General features: G+C 38.5%; 1 long non-coding RNA gene across 2 annotated transcripts in view; it reads right to left on the reverse strand.

The window, feature by feature from the left end:
- The window catches only part of LOC132911913 (uncharacterized), a 169,410-nt gene extending 153,289 nt beyond the window's left edge, over nucleotides 1–16,121 (reverse strand). The window contains exons 1-2 of one of the 2 annotated variants that reach the window (XR_009659111.1): nucleotides 16,041–16,121; nucleotides 15,372–15,511 (exon numbers count right to left, since the gene is read on the reverse strand). This is a non-coding gene — a long non-coding RNA (uncharacterized LOC132911913). Of the gene's footprint in view, nucleotides 1–15,371; nucleotides 15,637–16,040 lie in introns of those variants that run through there. The other variant, XR_009659112.1, reaches the window with a different exon arrangement.
- Nucleotides 16,122–23,926: the final 7,805 nt, after the last annotated feature.

Raw genomic sequence — 23,926 nt, forward strand, 5'->3', positions numbered from 1 at the left:
TTCTTAGGCCGAAGCTTTTGCGAGAGCAAATAACTCTTTAAGATGGAATATGCGAATCTTGAGATTTCAAATTCTTTGATACAAAGTATAAATTTCCTACATCCTCTAGGTTTTTCTGGATTCCTCTGCCACGTTCTTCTACATTTTTTCTCTACAAGATTCTCTCAGATTCTTCCTCTAGATTTTTCTCCAAGATTCTTCGAGTTCATTCTTCGAGTCTGCATTCGAAAGATATTGGAATCTAAGAAATTATTTTTCTTCTCATTATCACAACTAATAAATCTCTTTCCTAAACTTTCCTGAAGATCAAACGTGTACATACGCATAATTTATATTCTTCTCAGGATTGGAGAAACACGTAACGGTACAAAAAGAATGGAACACATTAGAATTTGCCCACCTTTTAATTCTCCAAACTATCCCGAAATGACATTTAATTAGGTTTTGTCCTCGTTAAAGAATTCTATTTTATGCCAAGTCATATATCTCAATGAGAAATCTGATATTTTGGAAACATTTATATTACGCAACAATCTGATGCACACGTATCTATGTACAACATATTGCACTGAAACAAACTACGATATTCAACGTCATATACATATTACTATAACAAATCTGCGGCATTCAATGCGTTGACCTAAATTACTCAATATTATCAGTATTTCCAATGTGTTTAACTGCGGTACTCTAACGTCATAGGTATATCATAAAAATTTCCATTCAATAGACAACGCGTTATCGTAAGAATTTCACAACCTTTCCAATAATTCCGATACTTTGTTGCGAAACAAGAGAAAGGAAACTAAAAAACAGATTGGAGCATCGACTGCCGTGGAAACCGGAGTCGTGCGTGCGGATGTTCACGCGCGTGACGGTGCCCCATTATTTTCACCCGATGAAACAATTAGTCAGCCGGCCAGCCGGTCAGTAATTAGACAAAGGACAATTACCGCGATTCACCTCGTTATCTCGCCAGACACGTGTAAGACAAGCTGTTATGAACGATCGTCTCCGCGCACCAATGTATCGAACGATAATTATAATTGGCCGCATCTCGTTATACGTAAGATCGTTTCCTTCCCGAAAACACGCTCAAATTCCATGCAAAACGGCCTTTATTATCCTTACACGATTTATCGATCCCTCCGGTCAGACTCTTCCATGAATTGCTCGCCATACCGCGATGGATTTTAGTTGAAAAAGAACAAAGCGTCCAGGCCGGTGGAATTAAAAATGGTAAAATGGTAATTGCGACGTTTAATGAAAATTGTCGGCTGATTGGCTCCTTGCTTGGCGATTGTAATTTTTCATGGGATCGTAGTTTGGTGTATATAGAGCAGATAAGGTTCTGACAAATTGTTGTTGGAGGTATCCTATCGCTGCTGATATATCATCTATAGGGACGTTAATGATAATCACCGAAGATATTTGTAATATTATACGTAGGTATATTAATTTGTAGAAATTGAAATTTATTATAATTTACGTGCGGTAGTTTTTTGAGGAAATTAGAAATAACTACGAGAAGATAGGATAATAAGATAGAATGGAGAATTATAGAATTATCAATTTGCGAGTGACGACTTGCCTAGAAGCTTGCTGTCGATAACTTGCTAATTTCATTTAATTCAGAATCGAGTTACGGGAATATAAGTACACCATAAAACTTCGGGAAAGAATTTCTTCGATAGAGAATTTATATTTTACGATAAACCTAAGGCATTTACAAGCCTCGACGTTTATAATTCCATAAATATGAATTTATAAAGATTTCATTAGTAAGATAATATGAAATAATAAAGATACCATAGCACAGAATGAGAGTAAAAAACTGCCACTTAAATTTCATTAAAATTAGCGAAATCTAATCAGCGATCTCTTACGTACTTCATGAACCACGATAATACAATTAAACAGCGTTAACGTGAAAATAAATGATCGTGTAATAAACAGAGATCTCCCTTTACGTGTTCTTTTCGTTTGAATTTTATTGAAATCCGCAGAACCTAATCCGCAATTTATTCTGCGAAATTATCGGCCAATGAAAAGCTCCTACAAAAGTTGCACCCTTCAACGCGAATAGATATATCAACCCCTTTATATACGCTTCTTCCATTCGCGTTCTAGTAACATCTGTAAAATCTCATCAACAATTATTTTCACGATTCACGTGTTCATCGTGATACCATCGGGCAATTAAATACCACTAACGCGAAAATGAGTGTTCTTTTAAGAGGGAACGAAGCCTGTCACGAAACACACCCTCACGCATTCCCTGTAAAATGTACTTATTGCTACTCTCACGGCTTTACGCTTAATGTACTCGGTATAAATACTTAATGTCGTTTGATAAAAACATTATGAATACGTAATGGAATTTTTTATTGACAAGTGAAAAATGTAAACATTGAATTGCATTGATTAAGAGAAGAAGTAAAAGTATCTTACGTTTATACTTAAGTAGGAGAAATTTAGCAAGTTTAAGAAATCTTTTTTCATAATCACGTTTTATAATTAGGCAGCGGATGTTTATGGTAATTCATGTTTTTGTAGGTCGAATTAAAGAAATGGAACGCGGACGTTCGTTTCAAAAACGAATATCACGATGAATAATATACTTTGAATATTTTATAGAAGATTTTTACAATTTTGTACAGTTTTTGTAACTTTCAAAAATCTTTTCCATTTTTTATTCGATTTATAGTGAAATTACTTAGAGAAAAAAAAGAACGAAAGTAATTTCGTCGTAAAAACAAAATGTCAAATAATGCTTCTGATTATCAGACGTTTTCAAAATCTAGATATTATTTAAAATCTGCCAAATTTACGATTATTCACATGACCCCCGTGACTCTCCTGATAGAATCTCGCTTCGTCTATTCGAGGAAACGATTCGCGTGCATTCTCGTAATTTTATCGGCGAAACAAAAAATAAATATGATCGAAATGGAAGAGGATTGTAATCATCTGGCAACGTGGAAGAGGCGTCGAAATGCGATACCGCTCGATATCAGATGAGCCGATAATCGATCCATTAATAACGTCTGGTTGAATCCATTATTAATGGTAATTAAGCCGATATAGAAATTGATTGCGCGACGCGACGCAGCTGGACGTTACTAAATAATATATATCGCGAGCTCGTGGTCAATGACGCGTGACAAACCCCCATTTACAATGCAATGTAACGGAGCACCCTGCTTTCGCCACTTTTATCATCCATGCGTAGACTTTCATCGCGATAGACGAACATCGAATTTTTATTTTATTACTTTCTATAAAACTGGAATTACCTTTCATGTCTTTCTACCACGTCAATTATTTTATTCGTATAGTGAAAAAGAACATTGTAAAGCTTTAAGAATTATTATGTGGTCGTCATATACATAGACGTAGATGGTTTAACATTTTTCTAGTGATTTTACAATATCGATCGATCATCACAAATTCAGCCTACGATATTTTACGGTAAGATATGTATATTTCTTATAAAAGATATTGCATGTATCTATTTTCAGGATAAGCTATATCTTCATAAATCATATATATCATAAGAAGATTTAATCATCTTCTGCAATGAAACATTCGTCGAAAGATCAAATCATTTCCTATCCCTAAGTTATCGAATTTCTGTGACTTAGAATTAAAAACTGGTAAATATACGTTGAGTGAAGCTTCTCTGTCAGAACTTAAAAAATGACGGTAGGCAATATAAATTCAGTCCAAAATGTGTAAATAAAATACAAAATACCAAACATAAAGTACCAAAGTTCATGCGTTAACGAATAAAAAATCCTTTGTAAATCATTGTAATTTACGAATAATCACGTGAACCACCACAGTCATCTACAATTCTGATCACCGAGCAGCGTCCAATAAATTCGGGAATCGAACGAGCGCCAGAGAGCCGCGATAAAAAGCGGCGAAAAACAGGGAATCGATCAAGCCCCCCTCGATATTTTTCCCGGGCAGATAAAAACGACGGTATTTACCGAGCAGATTTATTCGAACCCTCCTCGTCCATATTTTTTTTCACCCGTGCATCGTTTCGTTCCTGTGTATGTAACTGTGTGTATATACATATACATATGGATATATACAAGTACAAACACCCTCAACCACCCCCTGATCCCCTACCATACGAGAGCGTGTCAATTGCGTGGCAACCGGGTCCACGATTGGATAACACCAGGTCGGCTCGCTATATCGAGCTTCGATTATTGGTTCACCATGGGGTAGGTGGGCGAGGCATTTGCACACCGGTGTTTCCTCTTCTTCTCTGTCTACCCTGTTCTCGCAGTCTCCCCTTGCACCGGACCAGAGCTACAGGACCAAAACGAGCTCCCAATTAACCAACAATCCGAAACAATTTAGCCGGTCAGATCGTATCTGCGCTTTCAGCGCGCGCAACTTCGCGCCAGGATCCTTAAGCCGCGTTCATACGGGTTCGACTGGAAGCAGGCTATAAGAAATTGTTCGAACTCATCAAAGATCAAGAGTTAACGCGATATTTCCTTCGCAATCTCTTTGTCCATCGATCTACGTTATCTGGTTTGCTTTGTTAATATCGTGGCGGCGAAAAGGAATTTCAGGTATTCGTTTAATATCTTTCTCGTCGACTTTATAAGAATTAAAACAGGTAGGTATTGCGAATAATCGTGGAAGAATTTATAACGTTATATATGATAGGCTACTGTTTGATTCTTAATGGGTGTTCTTTCAAGGTGGATGTAAGCATGAAGAAAGTAAGTATGTTGAATTGGATGGTAATAGGATGGTATACACAGGTAGGTGTTGGTTTGAAGATATCCTTGGAAGAGTAGAGTAAAGGCTGATTCGCACTGATGGAAATGGTATGTAAGTAGATAAGCTTCTTACGATTATCAGTTATGGATTATTCAAATCAGTGAGATTTTGTAGTCAGCCATCGGTACGAAAGTATTCATAGATACGGCGAATAAAGGCTGATTCACATTTATGGAAATGAAATTTAAATAGCTAGAGCTTCTTATAATCATTAGCAATGTATTGATAGTTGGATATTAGATAAAGGTATTCATAGATGAAATGAATCACATCAAGGTTGATTCACATTGATAACAGTGGAATAGGAATAAATAGTGAGTACATAGGGCTTATTACAACCGCTACATAAAAGTACCGAGAAATTTCTTCGAAATACTTATAGATGAGTCGAGTAAAGGCTGATCTACATCAATATAAGTAAAACAGAAGTAGACGAAACTTCTTACAACTATCAACGAAGGAACACACTGATAAATAAAATTCGTAATTAAATATTGCTTAAAAAATGTTTACAAACCAAGTGAATAAAGGCTGATTCACATCGATAAAAACAAAATATACCAGCATGAAACTCCGTTCGCACCTCGTGCAACAAAAATACCTAGTAAAAAATTCAATCCTCGACTACCATGTATTTCACATCGGTCTAAAAGATCTGCAAGCGCAACAGAAATCCAGAAGTTCACCAAAAAGGCAAACAACAACCGATACGTTTTCATGCGTGTTCACCATCAGTTTGTACGCGAACCATGGGATTACCGGATAGGAGATCGTGAATCTCGCGTAACAAGGACGAACGAGGAAGAGATCTGTAGGTGGGTGGAGGCACGTACCTACTTCTGTGCCGGCTTAGACGCCGATAGGCCGACGGCGCTCTCTTTGCACGCTTATTACCCTAATGCCAGTACTTAACACACTGTTGCTCGAACGTATTCGTCGGGCTTATTTGCCGTGGCAACGACCGGCTGTCCCGGTTTACCCTGGGACCCCCCTCGAGCGTGCCGCCCCTTTTATCTGGCCATTTTGCATTTTTCCCTTGCCTCGAACAGAGATCATTCTGAGATTTCGTTCCATAGGTTTCCATGCAAACTTTAACACAGAGAGATCAGTATATTTTGACAAGGCTGTCTACCGTTGTAAACTACGTCCCTCTATTTAGCTGTAATTTGCTGTAATTTGTATTGTAAAAAGGTGTGACCGCTTTGAGTTATTCATTTGTTTTAGTTAATGATTCGGTTAGGATATACAAATCTAATTCTTTATTGTTCTAAGTCTCGGAAAAATTTATAAAAATTTTGCAACAGTTATCAATGTATCTACCATATTATGTCATCGTTTCGTAAGTGAAATTTTTGAAATTTTCTTTGACAAACGTGAGAATGCTTTTTATGTAAACTTAAATTTGAAAATCTTTTGATATTTATAGTACTCCGAAATATATATAAGAGAAGCGTATTTTAAAATTCTACATTATAGAGAAGAAATAGAAATAAGATTTCTAGCAATAGGCATAGACTTTTCAAGAATATAATTTACGAGTAAACGCTTCCTTATTTATACGTTCGTTTCACTGTATGTATTTCATTGTTCGCTTTCCTACGGATCATTTTCGTGGCTGCAATCGTAGAAATGTCGTCATTATCGGCAACCCTCGTCATGAACCGTCTATACGAATGAACCTAATAAATGTCACTATAGATCCACAATTTACATAATATGTTATCGAGTATTAGAAAACTAATGCGTTTGTGATATTAAAGCCACGATTTATAGCGATTTCGTCGAAGTTAGGTCTTGAATCAACGGTAAATTTATGACAATAGAAAATTGGTACAGTGACAGGCTGTCGATTTCGAATTTATGTAGTTACAAATTCTGTTCGATCGGTAACCATAGAATCGAATATTGCAAAATAAGTAAGTAAACCGCATAATGCAAACGCCTGGGACACGGTAAACAACCAGCCCCGCAAATTACACGCTCCAACGTGATTATGTTCGAACACTGATTGCTATACCTGAGAGGTAAACAGTAATGACTTCGAGATTACATCTATTTAAAGGTTATAATAAAGTTCTAAGCGCTACACGGAGCGAGCCAGTTCGCACTTTTACTCGCAATGTCTGCTAAACTGCCAACATTAAAGTCTACAACGTTGTTTCATCCTTTTAAAAGTTCACCGCATATCCTAGCCATTATCCTGGTTTCAGAAAAGAAAGAAAAGCGAAGCTAAAAAATTGCTAGTTTGTTTAAGAAAATCTTCGACATTCTCCGCTTGTATTATAACCAACGATCATAATTTATCGATCGTATTTCTCGTAAGCGAGAATTCTCTCCGATACTATCCCTTTAGAGAAATTTATTCTTTCAAGCTGTTAACTGGCAGTTCCTTTTTCCTCCGATTTATCCATATATAATTCTGTAAATTTCTATCGCTTTCCAATAAATTTAATCTACAGTCCGATGTCTATATAAAATCTCATTAACATTATGTTAATGCTGAAACCAAGTAAACTGAGATACAATGACCATGAAATAACACGCCAGTATGAAAATATATGCGATTAGGAGTTCAAATGAATGGAAGAACATAATTTTATTAACTTAAAACACTAACGCTTCGATCAATCGCTGCTACTAAGTAATCTTGATTCTTCTGTTGGTCACAAGATTACCAGAAATTATAAACAACGTCTCAAAAACCTTTCACATCATAGAGATCATCTTAGAAAGTATGAAGAGTATCGTGAAAACAGCCGCATAAAACAAAAATGAACGAGATATACTTTATTCCGCGATAACGTTGTATTCTCAAAAATACAAATATCTTCCAATTAAAACAAATTACTATCTAAGTATTACGGACACGACCATGAGATCTGAACAAATTCCTCTCGACCGTCACACGAAACGGAGAGAATAACCGCCGATGGGTTAAGAAACTCATTCGTCCGAGAGTTCCAAGGAACGATCTGGTTCTCCTCTCGTGACGAAAGAACAGGAATTATCATAACATCACTGTCAATTTCGAGCAAGATAGAAATGTAGAACGCCGATAGAAAGACAGAGACAAGGATAGAACGGCGCAGTGACTCGATACAGAAAGAAGGGGGGACGCTTTCGCTCTAGGCACCCGGTATATAGATCGTTCGTACGCGATGCTGCCCCAATGGCGTGGCGTTCTCGGCAGATAATTATCACTAACCATCAGCTATTTGCGAGGAATGGCTGATAATTGCTATGTTGTTCGGCCTCTACCGACCGATAACCCGCCTAGGACTCCTTTTAGACGAGCTGCTCGCAGTCACTGCAACCTCCAGGGCCCCTCCGCTGAATCTTTCTAACGTTTTTATTCTTTCCTTTTTATACGCTCCACGACCCTTCCACCGTCCCTTTTCCTTTAAGCTCGGTGCTCTTCGACCGTGGATCTGTAACGCAAGGAAAACCTTGCACCGCGCTTTCGATAATTGCATTTTCCACTATTACATAGGAATTTTTATATTCTACAGATTTGGAATTTTTCTATTCCGTGTTATGCAGGTCAGCAGAAAGTTAGTTATACGTAGATTATTTTGAAACCTATGTCATCTCACTGTATATGGTTTTTTATAGTTCTGTATATCTTCAACGAAGATTGTATTATTATATGTCGAATGCTATATTCAATTATAAACGATTCAAGTCTGACGTAATTTACTCTAATTCGAATTTAAGAAGAATCTAACCCAATTTGAATGCAACGTGAAGTTAGAGTAAACCTAGTAAGAGTCTGCTTCTAATTTAATCTAATTCGAGCTTAATAAAAGTCTGACTTAATTTCAGTGAACCAAACTTAAATTTGAAAACGGAACATCCGACAAGAAAGAAGCGAGACGATTGTCCACAATTTTAGCGTTAAATGTAATCCTAATTCTCGTTTGTCCTTTTCGTCCCTCGAAAACCTTCTGTCACAGATATACCAAAAATATTCACCATTGCCATTAACTCATAGCCATTACCTGCTCGACGTTCCCGCCTCTAGAATAATAATCACCAACGTTCGTGAAGAAACAACATTTCAACGATAGCAGCATCTTTCCTAGAAAGCACCCCTCTACCATCTCCTTCTCGAGACTGGCTATCATTAATCGCAATTAATTCGCAAATATCGTCTTACAGGGGGATTACCGGTCGCCATGATATCTCGTTACATTTTTCGACGCCCCCAACGACTGATACCCACGATTACTCGAGACGAGAGAAGAGGTTAGGGTAAAAGAAGTTTGAAGAGGCAACGCCATATACACCCTACAGCGGAAAGACACGCAACGTTAACGCGCGTGTACTCGCGAGCCACTGGTTGGATAACTCTCTTATTGCCCTGTAAATCGTAATGTTACACCAGCAATTTAATAAGCCGGCCGCGTTCACTTATCCCCACTGACGAGCGCTGGCTCACATAATAATGTTAATGGTAGCGAGTATATCTTCTAGGACAGCTCGGGGGAGCCGGCTAAAGCGGCTTATAAATGTGTCGGTTATATGTGTGTAAATAGCGTGAGAGTGGAGCGGTCAGTGAGTGAATGGTAATACACTGAAGCACGCGTGGAGGAGGCTGGTGCAACTTTTGATCGGGAACAGATGGTAATTCAATGGTTTCTGTACGGTAACTGATGATGCATTTAGATTGCGGATTTTTATGCGTTTATGGGAAATTTAAAATGTAAAAGTCCGCATAATGTACAAAAGTATACAAAATATACAAAGGGTGTAGCGTCTATTGTAATTTTCCATCGGCAAAATTGCTTAGATCGCGTTTCTTCCTACTTTTATATAAAAATATATTTTTACGAAGTGATACCTTTACGAAGATATCAATTTGCCGAAATATCCGCAATTAATAAAAGTCTTAATAAAAGATCCGTCTCCTTTCAATTCTTAGAATATCGTACTTGATTCGAGTTAGTGTTGTAGGTTTGGAAAGTTTGAGATAGCGTCTTCGCCATGAAAGAATTTTGGAAAATTGAACGAGATTGTTGGGTCTTTTAATTGGAAATAGACGGCAATTCTTGTAATTGAAACTTTGAGAATGGATTTAGTAGCGATAAAGGAAATTTGCTTAGATCGTGTTTCTTCCTACTTTTATATAAAAATATATTTTTACAAAGTAATACCTGTACAAGGATATAAATTTGCAGAAACATCCGCAGTTTATTCCGTCTCCTTTCAATTCTTAGAATATCGTACTTGATTCGAATTAGTGTTGTAGGTTTGGAAAGTTTGAGATAGCGTCTTCGCCATGAAAGAATTTTGGAAAATTGAACGAGATTGTTGGGTCCTTTAATTAGAAATAGACGGCAATTCTTGTAATTGAAACTTTGAGAATGGATTTAGTAGCGACAAAGAAAATTTGAACTTTTAGATAGTATCGAATCACAGTTAGTGTAATGGATTTGGAAATGTAAAATCTTCTTGAAAGTGGACATTGATTATCACGATAAAAGATGCAAAAATGAAATACTCGAATCCAAATAACTTTCACGCGATAAAACTGATTCTTACGAGCAATTACAGAATCTTACACAATGTTTCTTTAACCTAACCAGACCTAACAAGCCAAGTCTAACATCGGCGCTGAAAGAAATTACAAACCACCTGGTAGAAACATCTCAACCAGCATAAAACAGTACCATATTACTCGAAATTCTTTGACGAACTTTCTTCATCTTCTTTGAAACAGGTTCGAACACGTTCAAATGCCCAAACCATTCACTTCAATGACTTCTTCCAAACCAACCACTCATCAATGCTGAAACCATACATTCATTTGCACGAGAAGTACTTCTACCGAAAGATCAAAATCGACGATCAGAGATAAAAGAAATGTAAGATTATCAGATAACACAGTCGAAGAATCCATCGGATCCCCTCCAATCACACGAAGAAGCTTCGTGAGGATCTCGATTCGCCTCGAAGGCAACCGTAATTACGCGTGGCGACTATTCATTAAGCTGATTGCACCTTCCTTCTTCTCCCTGTTCTCGTTTTCCATTCCAACTGGCCGGAACGTTATCGCGGTTGTTCGCGTAAAATCGAGCGATCCCTCGCGACCGCTGCCCTCGGTTGCCGTGCGCACACGTTCAAATTGCGCCTCTATGCATCGATTTAACGAGAGTCGAATAATGCAGGCGGCATTTTTCTGGGACACCCGTTGATTCGCGGCCAGTGTTCATCTCGATGAGGGATCGCGGAACATCGTTTTATCGTTCGGGATATTATTACCGCGAGATGGAGGAAAAGGTGCTGCTTCTTTTCTTTTTTTTCCTCCTCTTTTCCTTTTTACTCTGCTGTTCGTTTCTTTATTTGCGAGCAGGATTGGGCTGGTCGAAACGGTGAAAGGTTAGAGAGATTTCGAAGTTAGCTGCAGTGTGTTACATCTAACAGGTTCGAGTAGGCAAATAGCAAAGGAAAAAGATTTTTGTAAAATGCCGAACGAAACCTGTAGACGATTTCAACTGGATTTTATCTGCTTTTAAACATTTGCTTGGAATAAAAATTGCTGAATTTTTAGCGAAGAATTGCTTTACCATTTACCAATTAATTAGGACTTTCAGATCGGTTACAGTGTGTTACAGAAGATTGAATAAAAAAGTGACAAAGGGATGAGATTTTTACAGTATATCAAATAAAGAATGTAAATAGTGTTAATTAGACTTTATCAAGTTTTATGTTGGAATAATTATTGAATTATGACGCTGATTACATCTTCCCACACACTCGTAACGCGTGCTTTTCCAAAGTTCTCACAGCCAACGATCGAATGCAATCGGAATCTTAGCGCTACCTGCAACTAAATAAAACATAAGGAAACTTCCACGACGTGATACATTTTGCAAAAAACCAAACCGCTCTAACCTGCGTAATCATTCAATTTGCAGATCCGTCAATTACAAGGAAATAATTGATCGGTCTTACTGATCCGTCAATTACAAGGAAATAATTTATCGGTTTCAATTAATCTAGACAAAAATCCGAAAGCACGCGAGAAAATCAAACCGTGAATGTTTCAAAAAGTAAGAAAAAAAGAAATTCGCGCACACCATCGGTTACTTTCCCCGACGTCTCTATTACTCGAAAGCGGGCAGGTTAATTTCCCCTTTGGACGAGGAAGAAGGGAAGAAAAGAACAGGAGGTTATTAGAAGGGCTTATCACGATCAGCTTTCTCGCAATTACCGCTCACGAATAGAATCGGTGGACTTCTCGAGTGACTTCTGGCCGGATACTAAACTACCCGTGCGTCCGATCGATCGATAATGAACACGTGGAAGTATTCGAGGAGGATACGTGACCGTGCATACGCACGCATCCCGAGCGTGTTCGAACCGAGAATGCATAGGCCCGCCACGATACATCTCTTCTGATCGAATGCGTTATAATCATCGCGACGACATTGTAATATCGTTCCCCTCCGCCAATAGACGTCTGGTGATCGTAGAAGTATTCCTCGACGTGACTTCCTCCGGTGGATCGTCTATCGATCGATCGATCACTAACCATGGAAATATGAATTCACAGGGACTATTAATATTTTGTGATCGCGTGCATTCAAATGGCTATTCTTGGCCAGCCATTGAAATTGTTTTAATCTATTAAGTGTGCAGTGAAGATTAATACAAAGCTTTTATTGGAGATGGAAATTGTGTGCGGAGATTTCTGTGAGAATTTACGTGAATTCGTGGAGATTGAGTTTGAAAATTTGCGAGGTCTGAATTTCGATTGAGTTTGATTAGAAATACATTCAGAGGACTAGACATTTTCGCCATACAATTAAATTTTTGTTTTAATCTGTTTGGATGTGAGTGGTTTGATTTGAAAATCTCGGACAGCATTGAATTTAAGATGAGTTTCAATTGAAATGCATCGAGATGGCTATTTTGCATCAGTTTCTTTGAATGAGATTTGAATACATGTTGGACTAGCTTCCACTTGGAAATCTTGTGAACATTAAATTTCAAGAATTAAGAATCAAACGGCTACACTTTGATGATAATCCTTAGTTCATATTTGACTAAGTTGGCTTAATTTGTTTTAAAATCATTTGAGCAAAGTCTAGAATACGAGTTGAATTTCTTATTAAATGCAGGAATGATATAAGTAAGTCTACATAAATTTGAATTAAATGCAGTTTGTTTAAATAACTATACATTTTTAGAAATAAAATTTAAATTTGGATAAACTTTCTGTTGGTACATTTAAAATTCATACAATAGAGATAGGGTGGATGCAGATTAAAAGACATAAATCTGAACTAGCTTTAAGTTAGGTTTGGGTCGCTTACAGTGATTTGAATCAGGTACGATATAATCTGGCGTAGGTATTTTACATATATTTATGTTAATCTTTGTTTAAGCATAAGCATAGTTCAGATAAAATATAAATTTCGATATCATGTAGACTATATTTAAAGATTAAACGGTACGTTAAATTAGGAACTTCATGGAGAACACGGAAATCTCTGTCAAGATTATCTCGTGAAAATCAGAATTAATTCTGGAAGTTTACATTGTATGTAAATGATTGGAATTTTTCAAAAGAGTGAAGTTGAAACAAGTATGCGGTCAAGTGGAATCGGTTCGAGTGGAATCCAGAGAAGTTCAACGTAAGAATGTGGAAATCGATGATCACTCTACTAGCTGGCAAAGGCATCTTATTAAACATGCTGATACCAGTGCGTGATTCGCCTCATTTACAATATACGAAGCACATCATCCTAACATTCTATGGAAAATTCCTGCCGGCGGATTTCAATCAACCAAATATTCTGCAATAAAATAAGAAGATCTGTATACTCAGCTTATTAACGATATTTCTAAAATAAAAAATTTATTCGAATCAATTACAGTGTATCTGTAATGAATCTCTGATTCTTATATTAATCGATGCTTCAAAGAGTGTATTCTAATATAAATTCACGAAGGTTTGCAAAAATAAAGAATATCTGTTTCAATTCATAAATATTTTAAAAGTTCTATGTTTCTGTAAAGGAAATGGTCTTCTCCTGATCCGCAATTGTACATGCGCGTATTTTAAATAAATTTTTTGTATTAAAATTATCTCATAATGAACCGAGATATCGCAAATACATCTACAAACTGTTTTATTTCATTCTTGAATATTTAGAAGTAAAAGAATTTCTATTACCTTTCTCAGCCAATAGAATTTTATTCAAAAAGAATGTTGAATTATAAAAAATTTCTAATCTCCAAAAATTAATGATCCTTAAACATTACTTAAAGCAATTAAAAACTACAGAAATTCCAAATTAGCATTCAAGGATGTTGAAGATATTCTTCGTATAGCAATTAATTAAAACACATTTATTATGCCATCATTAGCAACGCTTCTGTAAATTACCTCTATATATCGAACCCAATAACTCACCCTCCTTATATGTACCAGTCCTATAAACGGACTTAACCACAGCCAGATCGTCGTTCCAGCGAACTTTATGCAAATTTACGAGAACGTTCAACGCGTCAGCATAAAGTCCATCAGCTGCGACGTTGTTCGTTCAGCAGCCGGGTGCATGCATTTTTATCGCGTCAGTTCGAGAGCCAGCGAAACCGGTGTCGTAATATACAATCGAACGAAAGTCCGATCTCCTCGACTGCTGGAGAAACTCGTGAAATTCCTTCCGTGATTGTTCTCCAGCTATTCTCATTCTTTCGATGAATCGATTAAAAGGGGTGGGGTGAAAGGTGTTACACACCTGTTCGATGTAATTATTTTGAAATATTGTTACAGGTTATGAAAAGAATGGTGAAAGATCGAAAATCGAATATTTTAACAATATTTTCATTTAGTACTTGTATTTAGGATACTGGTAGTATCTTTTGTAAAGTGAGATTAGATTTTGGTAGAGTAGATTTGAGTTAGATTTAACAGATAGAGAATATGAGGAATTGCAAGATAGTTTTTAGTTTTGTAATATTCAGATAATGGTTAGACTGAGAAATTAAAGTTAATTTTGAAGAATATTCAATGTGGTGGAATTAAAAATGTTTAGATGAGTTTGGTTCTTTGTAATTTGCTTTATGTATACTTTGAGCACTTACGTGCATCTTATCTTTTACAGGAAAATTATAAAAAGAGTTACTGCAGAAGATACTAACTATAAATTTTCTGAAGGACGTAACTAATTTTTAATGTACAAGCTTAAAAAGCGAGAAACAACAGTCTTAAATCAAGTACATTTGTGTACATGTATTATATTATATGTATTATAATTAATGTTCCTATATCTAATCTCTAATCTATCTCTAATTAATCTGTATGCCACATCAGTTTCACAAATGATTATCATGTAAGTACTAACTTACTTACAATTAATCAGTTTATTCTTCTAATAGCTCGATTCGTGTTCAATGTTTCTAGTAAAATCTACATAACCTAACCTCAATCTCGGTAACTCTACGTCGAACCTATTAAAACAATCTTAGTCATAAAATAATAAACACTCTCTCAAGTACCACTAGAATCTTCTTCGCTCTAATCTACTTTACGTAATTGATTAACAACTTACCAAAACGCGATCCAATCGAAGAATTCCACAAGGCGGTTTCTATCCGGGTCGCGAATCCGGAAAGGAAGGTGTCCCGCAATTTTCCCTGATTTTACGATTCCTCCTTCCGAATGGTAGAATCAAAACCGCTGAATTACACGCTGAAAACGATGCAAACTCGTATAAGATGAATCGTGTACGAGAAGTCCGTGCCGGCTGGCCGTATAGAAAGCGGTGGAAAAGGCTTCGAACAGCGTTACACGCCTAATAACCGAGTATCATCTCTCTGTCGAGAGTCGAGGAGCGGGGAATTTCTACGATTCGAGATCTCGATCCGTGGATCTGTCTAATGTGGCCCAACCACGCGAACCTATCATAACCTGGGCCAACCTCAGCCATCTAACCACATGTTTGCGAAGCTAACTTCTTACAGCCTCGATTTCCCTTGGATTTGCATTTCTACCAGTGCTAACGTTCCCGCGGGATCAACGTTCCTTACCATCTTTCCGTCTTTTCCGTCTTTTTATTCCCTAGAATCGTTTCGTATCGTTCCAAAAAGGGAATAACCACTAGGAGAAACGATATGATTGTTCGAATGGAGATCGGTCGGCGCTATTAAGACCTTGTTAATGCAATTTCTGATCGATTTTTTTGCGAGAAGTGGGTAATCAAGCTTGTCCAACGATTTACCTGTGAACGGAAGATTGTTCGGTGATTTAAAACGCAGTTTGAGCTTCTCTCTTGCATCTTCGACACGCTATTTATGTTTACGATCGCGTCAAACGCGTGGTCACGTGATGCGCAAACTACTAGTGCGCAATCATTGCCAATTTACGATTTTCACAATAATAAAGGATCGCGTTGTATTCATTATATCATTATACAAATCATCTGCTAAACCTGTTAATTAAATAATAGATATGTCTGCTTAATCTAGCTTGACAGATATTTGAATTGTTTTTCACTGCTTTTACTTTCTAGGTGTTTTATTATAAATCTTATTTTATTCGCATCATTTATGCTTTAAAATGTGAAATCCTAAATAATGTAAAATTGATGGGTATTTTTCAATAAATGTAATCAGTAGATGTTCTACCATTTATAGTCTTTCCACCTAACCCTATCGAAACGGAATTTTCTAATATCACAATGCAAACTATAATACACTTAAGTTTTATAAAAGTTATAGATTTTTAATTTCTGAAATTAGATACGTAGCTCTATCCAATAATACCAGAAAAATAATAATAATACAACGATCTCTCGAAAAGCTACTTTACGACTTATAGTAACATTAATGTCGCAACGATTAAGACGTGAATGTTTATAAAAGTAGGTTTCTATATCAAGTTAAAAATGTGCATGTTCATAGACGTAGCTTTCTATTTCTAAATTAGGTTTTGATTTCCTTTAGATTTTGACCACATAGATTTATTTACCTTTGCTAACTCGCCTCGTTTGATAGAGTAAAGATGGGCCCAGAGAAAACAAGGTTAATTAACGTGTTGAAGACGGAATGGCGTCTCGTTTTATTTGATCAAATATAGAGCTTGAAATGGTAGATTACAAATAGAGCCAGTTTTTTTCGCGCGGGAAAAGCCACCTAGTTCATTATTGGGAAAAAAAAAGCGGGAGAGCGTTGTTAGACTTAAAATTAAAAGGAAGTTTATGAGGTTAATTGTTAAGAACGAGGACTGTGTAAGAATTCTTACAATTGCGTCCAGTTTCCGTGATTGTATTTATGTTCACAGAAACCAGTTTCCTTGACCAGAGTGAAATTTCACGTAGATCTGAACAACTGGAGTTAGACCGAGTAATTCTAGGTGATTCTTCAAGACCAGTTCCTCGAGATCAAAGTGAAACGCTTGGATCGGTTTCTGGCAACCGTATATAGACACCTTTGGAACCAGTCCCTATTATCAGAGCGAGATTCCTTGACATCGGTTTACTATGACTGCACCTGGGCTCGAAGATTTCTTGCGAATGGCGGTCGACACTTCGTGGTCGGGTTGTTAGAACTCAATTGAAGTCACGTGAAATACTAGATGACCGATATTCCGCTCCCTTTTCACTGGAAATAAGATTCGTTCGATCTAAAGCTAGTCTCGTTTTCAATACAGTATCTATGGAATTCGAAATTATTTTTGGAACGACATCTAAAATAAAAGAAACTCCTCTTGTATACCACTTTAGATATGCAAATAGCGCACTGTAATAAAAACCATCCTACTTTTATTGCATCATCGAACGAACATACGTTACAATTTAATATGTTTATTGGAATCGAGGAAAACATTTATTAAGCCACGTAGAGTCGTTCAATTTTGTGAAACTTTCAAGATAAAATCTGTATTTATTTCCCTGCTTTATCTTTCGATTTAAGGACTCCTTCCAAGAGAATTTACTTGTTAAAATAAATACAAAGGTTTTCAAAATGAGTCCAGCCCAACTGCCATGCGATTATTTTCTCGTCTCGTTTGCTCCTCAACTCAACTACTATAACGACCAAGAATTGTTTAAAAAATCATCACTCTTCAAAGATCGACCACCAATGCTTCATTGAAAATTTAACTATCGCTAAAATTCGTAAAATCTCCTATCTCCGACCAGCAGTCGATATTTACAATAGCAAAATGATCAACCTACCACATATACGACAGATGCTGGTTGCCAAAAACCGTTCGCGTCGAGTCCAAGTGCGAAACGGCGAAAAAACTCAAACCTGAGCCAAACAAGTCGGTCAAAGTATAAAAAGAAAGCAGCAGCAGATGAAGAAGAAGAAGGGGAGGAGTTGGAGAAAGGGGAAGAAGATACGAGGAGGCGGCGGAAGGCGATGCGTGTGGGTTCAACGAAGGGGGTGTCGGGTTACCAATGAAATACTGGTACCATTTTGTTTACAATATTGTCGGGGGTGTATCCACGGTGTGAGGAGGAGCGTGGGGCAGAAGGTCGGACACTTCCACGGCTCGTTGTCCAGTTCCTCCGGGTTGGAACACCTTGTGGCTGGTTGCGGCGAAAGAGAAGGGAACAAGGAGCAAGAAAAGCGAAAGACAGAGAAACGTATAAGACAGTATACACGCATACAACGTAGGTCCCCTTAAAGAATTATCTCTTTCTCGCGGCTCCGACCGCTGCCTCCACGGAGATCCCCTCGATTGGACTGATTCTTACACGCGCGGCCCGGCGACGAGCCTAAATTGCGAATTCCGCCGCGTTCCACACCGACAAAGCAGCGCGAGTCAAACGAGCTTGTTCCCCCGCCGCCGGATGACAGATTTATGGTATTAGATGGGACACGCGAATTTGTGTTCCCCGGTGACTTCGATCCCTCCGGATGGCCAGAGCTCGAGGGTAAGAGACTGCCACGATGGAGACTGGCTATGTTTGCCGAGAGTTTGTTGAACTGACTCTCCGCCAACAGATTTTCGAGCGATTTTGGCCAAGTCAGAGTGGACTTACGAGAAACGTAGAATTCTTCCTTTCTTTTCATTTTTCGTCAGTCAGGTAATTACCTGTACGAGAGCGTTTTGTCAATTTTTGGATTTAGCGAATTTTGCACGATGTTTGAAATATTTGTAGGAATTGTGAACTTTATGGAAGAGCTCGTGGACTGGTCGAATTTTTCTTTTTTGGTAGAATAGGTAGTTATTTTCAAAGAGTATTCGTAAATTGTCGATGTAAAGAATTTTGAACGACGTTTGAAATAAATATAGAATTGAATTTCTTTAAAGAATTGTCCTTCTTCTTTCGTTCAGTTGATGCAGCTGTATAAAACTCCTTCAGAGGGATTGAGAATTAAATTCCGAAAAGCTGACTGATCTTCGATAGAAGACACTGTAAATTCTTTCGTCCTTTCACGGATGTTAATCGATATTCGATTTGATTTTTATAATTTGTGTTTTTTAGAGAACGCCATTCTCATATGTAGTATTTTAATTCACTTGTTTCTTCAAACTCTTCTTCCTATAGCTGTATTTTTTCCGTATTTGATCACAAGATAAATCGCAAGATAAATGTTTCATGATTTTTGCCGTAGTAGCCAATCGGTCGATCTGCAAAGAATCGCCTGATCTTATCGAACGCGAAAGGATAAAAGAGAAAATGAAGTCGAGAAAGAAGAAGGGAAGCACAATCAATAAATATCGAATCGATCTCGATTTCATTGAGTAATCGACGCCAATGGGGGAATCTGCATCGCGGCGCTTCGATGCAGGAAGCGCGAAAGAAAATTGCAGATCGTCGCGATTTCCACGCCGTTAACGTTCCGCTATCGATCTAACTGCGAGTTCTCGCCTCTAATCATATCACGAGCAACGTCTTCCTCGATGTTGCTCAACCTACCGTGAACAACCGCCATTCCACCGATTTGTGTCTCGAATCCAAGCGGATCGCTTGACCCCCGATATATCGTCGGATTTCTCAGCTTCCGGGAACGAGATCGACGCCCACAGAATAGTCGCGGCTTCCGCGAATACGCCCGTTGACTTTGAAACCCAGTCATTTTGATAATTTTTATCGGTACATACATACAATGTTAGATTCATCAAACATCCGAATAACTTGCTTTTGTGGTAATTTGGAAAGTATACGACGTGTTGCATTTATCTTTTGATAGAAAAGAACGATAAAGATAGTTGCTTCGAACGTTTCAAAAAGAGGAAAATTACTGTTACGTAAAAAAATATATTGGGCGTGGAAGTAATTCGTATGAAAAGTTTGGATCACATGAAAAGTGTCCCATAGAAGACAAAAATTAAAAAAAAGATCGACTTGGAATTTTGTTGGAAATAAAGAAAATCACCGTTGATAACTGCTGCATTAATTTCAAATTAACAACGAAATTAGTAGAAAATTCGATGGAGGTAGAGTTTAGAAAGTGATACCAATTTTTTGTAATATCGTATTCCTGTCCAATTTTACTTTTAATTCGACGAAGTTAAAAAATGAGACGAGTATAAGAAGATTTCTTTCTTCGTCCAAATTTCTTCTGCTTATTAAATATCCTCTTCGTCCTCATATTTTCTCGACAAAATTGTTTATTTGGCAGAAACAATAAGTCTCTCCGCGTCCTTTTGGCGATCAAAAAGAAAGTAGGATTTTTGGAGGAGAAGACGAATCGATCGGTGAATCCTGTGTGTCCTCAAGTTTGCTTAGTCCAGCTTTAATTTCGACTTTACGAGCGTGCTTACCTGGTCTGCTCGGTGGTCCACGTCCCGGTCGTCCGTTTACTCCGTCGCGCAGTCGTGGAAAAAGCTCGTGTCGACCAACGTGTTATTCAAATGCAAACATCCGCTCCGACTCGCGGCTGGTGACTTATTGACTGCACGGATCGGAAACGCCGATCGTGGATGATGCTGTTCCACGTCGGAAGTTCTCCTTCGTTACTGCGAATATAATGGGAAAATGAAAATTGAGCTTCGATGGTTATAGAATTTGGAATACTTTAACTTTGAGCTGGAAATTATGAGATTGTTTTTTTTAGTTTATTTTGGTTTTTACAATTTGTCCTGAAGAACACTTGGTAAAGTATTATATCTTATTGGTAAAAAAAAAAAATAAAAATAAAATATAGCATGTGGGTGACTACCCCCAGCGGGGTGCCATCTTCGTGTTTGCTAGGTTATATCTTTTGTGATTGTGAGATTTGTGGGATTTGATAGTGGGGATTTAAAGGAGATTTGCGATACGATTATTTGCAGATTTTTAGGAAGCTCAGAGATTTGAAAATTGGAAAATCGAAAGATTGAAAAATTCAAAGATTGGAAGGCTCGAAAATTCAAAGATTCATAGAAATCCGGAGACCAGACCAGACACTCGAAGGTTCAAAGATGCGAAAAATCAAAAGTTCAAAGACCCAGAAAGGCAGTGTAAAGATTGGAGGACCTAAGATTCACAAAGACGCGAGAACTACGATAACAGAGTCAATTTCCATTAAGTCGTACTGTGTCTAAAACAATCCTCGAACTGCGAATCTCAAAATTCCAAAACACCGTCAACCAAAGATAAAAACCCCTTAACCGATAAATCATTCGGCCCCACCTTCTCTCCTCCCTCCTCCCCTCAAATTCTCTATCCCATTCTCTAAAATCTTCAAATTCCAATCACGCCTCGAACTTCCCTCGATTCCATCGCCCGTGTCTCTCCCAAGAAACTTCATCGAAAAACTTCAACGTGTCCAAAAATCCTCTAACGATTCCCATATTTGTTCAACGCCAGCCAAAATTTCCCTGTTAAAAAAATCCGCGATGCTGGAGAACGCGATGGGCAACACGCGCGGAACATTTGTCAGACACTTTAGGAGCTGTCGGCCCATTGTTTTCCCATCGATTCCCGCTCGGAAAGCACGCCTTTAACCGATGTTTTACACGCTCGATTCCTGGAACCGGATCCTCCATCTGGGATCGCAGACTTGTGGCATCCGAGTTGCACGTCCGTCGAGAAACAAGAGAAAGAGAAACGATCCAGAGGGACACGCATCGACCGTGCAACGAGCAAGAGTAAGAAGAAGGATAAGCAGACGAAGAGGACGAGGAGGAAAGAGAAGGAAAAGAGGAGTCAGGTATACGTGGCCCGGGACCGCGAGGCCCATTTCGCCTGTCAGGCCCAATTCTGCTCGGGACCAGAAACCTTGGCCTCTCTTTCTCTCCCTCTCTCTCTCTTTCTTTCTTTCTCTTTCTCTTTCACCGCGTTTCGTGCACCCTTCTGTGGCTGCAGTTTATGGCCGTCATTACCTCGATCGGGCCCTGGCTCGGATTAAACGATTTGTTCGTGTGCACGGTCCACTTTATCGGTCCTGCGTTGCGACTCGATAGGCCAATGGAATCTTTACGCCATTTGTCGATTTTTGAAAATTTTTGCAAACCATGAAAATTGACAGTTTCTCCAAGGACGATTGCTTGATCTGTTGGTTGAGGATGTGTTTGACAATTTTAGATGACACACGGTTGGATTAATTCTCGAAGCTTCGAGAGGAATTGCAAGTTAATAAGCGCTGTGAACCAATACGACAATGGAGAGTCAGTTTAAAGGTAGTCGAGCAAAAATCTCTCGTTAAGTTTCTTGGATTGAATTCAACTCGCAGCGAAAAATCAAAGAAATACGAGACGTCAAATATTCACACTTTCACGGCGAGGCGTTTTGAACGAGGCATTTTGATTTTATCAGCGGGCGCGCAATTTTTCACGAGAATGTTTCTTACCCTTTCCACGGCGTTCCATTACGTTTCCCTTGGAGGTGGTATTTTTTAATCATTTTGATACGTCTCTGTTTTTCCTCGGTATTCCGCGATCACCTGTTTCATTTAACGTTAATTTTTACGCTATTCGTACTATTACAATCGCTGGCAGCCAAAGTCACGCATACGTGGAACCTCCGGCGAAAGCGTAAAAATTCGAAGAATTAGGGCGTGATATCATTGGGTTCACCTTGAACGGGGATTCATCTTGAATCAAGAGGAATTAGAAATTAGAACTTGTGGAATTAGAAGGAAGATGAATTAATAATTGCACTGTGCTATACCGTTTGGTAATAAGCGGAAGAACCACGTTTATGGGGCCACGAAACTCCTCCACGCCGGTACACAAGAGAGTGCGAGGATGCGCGTAAATTAGGGAGGATAAGTGGCTGAGACGGAGGATGAAGAAGTTCGGGCACGCAGCTCGTTCAGGAAGCGCTCCTCGAGTAATTGAGGATTTCGCGTCCCTCGCGGTTGCAGAGCCGGCTTAATGCCAGCGTCCGCGTATCTCTCCGCGTGACGTGCACGGGGCAATCGGAACAAAATCTTTCTCTTTTCCTCTTTTTTTTTTTTCTTTCCCCCGTGTTAAACCTTAAAAGCGTTACGTGACGTTTTCACGTGCCGCACGAACGCGATTCCCATAATTAGAAGAGCAAGGACGAAACCGCAGGAACGATACGTTTAATGGCCCTGGTAACCGATGCGGTGGAGACACGCGTGTAATTTCGACCAAGAAATTAACGTGTCAGCTGTTTTTGCTCAGGCTGATTTTCGCCAGATTTGTTCCATTTCTCAAGAAACTCCAGGATCCACCAATAAATACGCACCAAAATCTCTGCAATAAAAAGAAACTCGCAAAAGCAGCAAACCTCCTTAAAATTCTTAAACCACTCCATTTCCCTCTCGTCTTTCTTACTCCTTCCAACCAGCAACGAAGGAATCAAACGAGAAAAATGCCCAAGACAACTTCATCTACTGACGATACGAGATACGTAAGATCTGTGCAAGAGCGAGCAAACAAGTTGGCAAACATCAAAACTCCCGAAGATTCTCAAACAACTCCACTGCCTTACCATCAACTTCGCTCTCCCAGCGAACCCAATGCAGCCCAACCTCGGGCCGAGTTAAACAAACCTAAAAATCGTGGCGGAACCCTATCCTCCATCCATCACTTATCGTTAGATCCTGCGCAACACCCAATCATCGAGGCCGTCGGCCATCCAACACCCAATCGATCGGTGAATCGCTGGACGATTCTCTCACGGCTCTCGCCAGTGTCATCGCGGCAATGAAAATATCCATCAAGGCTTTACTTTTCATACGGAGCTAAACATTGTACGTT

The sequence above is a fragment of the Bombus pascuorum genome, chromosome 11 (genome assembly GCF_905332965.1).
Source record: "Bombus pascuorum chromosome 11, iyBomPasc1.1, whole genome shotgun sequence".
NCBI lineage: Eukaryota > Metazoa > Arthropoda > Insecta > Hymenoptera > Apidae > Bombus > Bombus pascuorum.